Source organism: Lontra canadensis, unplaced genomic scaffold (assembly GCF_010015895.1).
Source record: "Lontra canadensis isolate GAN:19392208 unplaced genomic scaffold, GSC_riverotter_1.0 scaffold4, whole genome shotgun sequence".
Lineage (NCBI taxonomy): Eukaryota > Metazoa > Chordata > Mammalia > Carnivora > Mustelidae > Lontra > Lontra canadensis.
Genome location: NW_022630998.1, coordinates 22,412,830 through 22,416,374, shown reverse-complemented (window position 1 = coordinate 22,416,374; position 3,545 = coordinate 22,412,830).

Below are 3,545 nucleotides of genomic sequence, written 5' to 3'. Positions count from 1 at the left end.
GTTCCCTCTTTGTCAATTTTTTGGGGGAAGTGTTTAAGAAGGATTGGTACTAATTCTCTTTAAATGTTCCATAGACTTCACCAGTGAAGCCATCTGGTCTTGGACTTTGTTTTTTGGGACATTTTTGATTACTGATTCAACCTCCTTACTAGTGATGGTCTGTCTGAATTTTCTATTTCTTCATAATTCAGTCTTAGTAAGTTGCATGTTTCCAGGAATTTATCCATTTCTTTTGGGTTATCCAATTTGTTGGTGTCTAATTGTTCATAGCAGTTTCTTAAGATCTCTTGTATTATTGTAGTATCAGTTGAAACTTTCATTTCTGATTTTATTTGAGGTTTCTTCTTCTTTTTTTTTTAAGGAACTGCTTAGAGTTTTTTCTTTCTTCTTTTTTTTCTCCAAGTTTTTATTTAAATTTCAGTTAACATACAGTGTAATACTAGTTTCAGGTATAGAATTTAGTGATTCATCACTTACATACAACATCCCCTGCTCATCACAAGGGCCCTTCTTAATCCCCATCATCTCTTTAACCCATCCCCCTACTGGCTCATCCTTTCACCTCTCCCACCTCTAGTAACCTGCAGTTTGTTTTCTCTACTTAAGAGTCTTGAGACCTCTCTTTTTTCTTAGGTACTCTAGCTAAAGTTATGTCAATATTGTGTATGTTTTCAAAAACAAATAAGCAAAACCCAAACCTCAGAAAACAAAAGAGCAAAATAAACAAACAAACCCTCTTAGTTTTGTGGAACTTTTCTGTTATCTTCATAGTGCCTATTGCATTTGTATCAGCATTGACCTTATTTTCTTCCTTCTACTAACTTTGGGCTTAGTTTGTTTTTCTTTTTCTATTCCCTTGAGGTATAAAGTTAGGTTGTTTGAGATATTCTTATTTCTTAAACTAAGTATTCATTACTATGAATTTTTTTCTTAAAACTGCTATTGCTACATCCTGTATGTTTTGGTTATTGTATATGTTGTATTTCCATTTTCATTTGTATCAAGATATATTTTGTTTTCTCTTGATTTTTTTTTGTTTGAACCATTACGTGTCAAGAGTATGTTCTTTAATTTCCCCATATTTACAAAGTTTGCAGCTATCCTCTTGTTAGTGAATTATAGTTTCATACTGTTATAGTTGGAAAAGATGCTTGATATAATTTCAGTCATCTTAAATTTATTAAGCTTTGCTTGGTTGCCTAACATATAATCTCTTTTGTGTGAACTTGAGAAGGATATGAATTGTGCTGCAATTGGGTAAAATGTTCTGTATATGCCTGTTAGGTCTACTTGGTCTAACAAATAGTTCAGATCCTTTGTTTTCTTGGTTGTTTGGTTGGATGATCTATTCATTGTTGAAAATGGAATTTTGAAGTCCCCTACTATTACTCTATCAGTGTCTATTTCTCCCTTCCAATCTGTTGGTATTTGCTTTATACTTCAGATGCTCTGATGTTGGGTGCATAAATGTTTATAATTGCTATATCTTATTGATGAATTAACTCCTTTATCATTATATAATGGTCTTCTTTTGTTCTTACATGTTTTGACATAAAATCTGATATAACTATAGATACCCCTTTACTCCTTTGGTTTGCATTTGTATGGAATATTTTCCATCTCTTCACCTTCAACCCATATCCTTTTTAAAGATTTTATTTATTTATTTGACAGAGAGTGATCACAAGTAGGCAGAGAGGCAGGCAGAGAGAGAGGGGGAAGCCGGCTCCCTGCTGAGCAGAGAGCCCCATGTGGGGCTTGATCTCAGGAGCCTGAGATCATGACCTGAGCGGAAGGCAGAGTCTTTAACCCAGTGAGCCACCCAGGTGCCCCTAGCTCATATCCTTTTTAAAGCTGAATTGAGTATCTTGTACACAGCCTATAGTTGGGGTCTTTTTTTTTTTTTAAATCCCTTCATCCACTCTTTGTCTTCTGACTGGAGAATTTAATCCATTTAAATTTAAAGTGATGAATGAAAAGTAAGTGCTTGCTATTGCCATTTCTTTAATTTTTTTCTAGGTGTTTCATAGATCCTTTGTTCATTTCCATCTTCCTTTTTGTTTGTTTATTTATTTTTTTGATTTGATGACTTATTGCTTTGAATCCTTTATCTTTTGTGTATCTATTACAGGTTTTTGCTTGTAGTTACCATGAAGCTTATATAAAACATCTCATAGATAAAACAGTCTCTTTAAGCTGATAACAACTTACCTTCGACTGCCTATAAAAAAGTATGTTTTAATTTGGTGTAATTCTTGCAACTCATTCATTCATTCATTAATTATATGTTGAGATATTCAGACTTAGTAGTAGTAGATATCTAGAAGAACATTTCCCTGATATTTTTACCCACCTTCCTGTTTCATTTATTTTCCTTTTTAAAATTTTTTCCCATAATTTCTTTCTAAAGATTGTTTCTGATAAACATAACTCACCTTTTCCCCCTTATTTTATATCTTCCTACAGAAGATAACTGATCCCCAGATTTGTTGTGTATACACCCTCACACACATTAAATACCATCTTGAAGTATGTGAGGCCCATTATACTAAAGATGTTAACTTCACTGTAGGTTGAAGTAAATACTCTTTGATTAATGAAATTCTTCTGTCTTGCGGATGACGTATAGAGTTCTTTTTTTTTTTTTTTTTTTTTAAAGATTTTATTTATTTATTTGTCAGAGAGAGAGAGAGAGCGCACAAGCAGGCAGAGTGGCAGGGAGTCTGCCGAGGAAGGAGCCTGATGCGGAACTTGATCCCAGGACCCTGGGATCCTGACCTGAGCTGAGGGGAGTGGCCTAACCGACTGAGCCACACAGGAGTCCCAACATATAAAGTTATTTTTAAAAGGTTTTCCTTATCATATATAATTAAATGTAATCAGAATTTCTAAAGTATAGTCAAAGTAGCAATCTTTATTCAAATTCAGCTTCATTGATGAAGAAAATGAGGGTCCAGTCTACATAATTTTACTAATAGAAGTAATTATTATGTGCACTGTTCTTAACAAGCACCATTATCTTAACATTATCCCCATTTTAGAGATGTGAAAAGTGAAGCACACTGACTTATTTAGAGTCATATGGCTGGCCAGTGATAAATCAGAGGACTGAATCCATGAAATCTGTCTCTCAATTTTATGCTCTAAATGCTGTGTACTATTGCGTATCATTAAAGTTTTATTCAAATGTTCTTTCTCTTATACCCAACTGTATCTTATATCTCACCTACTCAGGAAAATAGAAAAATAAGACTAAAACAACTTCTTAAATGAGATGCTGTTTACATTTCTCCCCCTACTACCTGAGAAACATAATCATTAATAAAATTCAGGTGAGGTGTAACTAGCCCAGGAACACATAAATGACAAGTCCAGAAAGGGATCTTTAACTAAGGTGTTTATGTAGCTGATGATTCAAGAAAAGAAAAGACCCTACTTTCTAGAAAGAAAGTAATATGTTTTACTACTTATCTTAAATATACACAAGGGAATTAAAAGAATTAGACTTTAAAGCTAAATATGAGTGTAGTTTCTTCTTTTCAAAG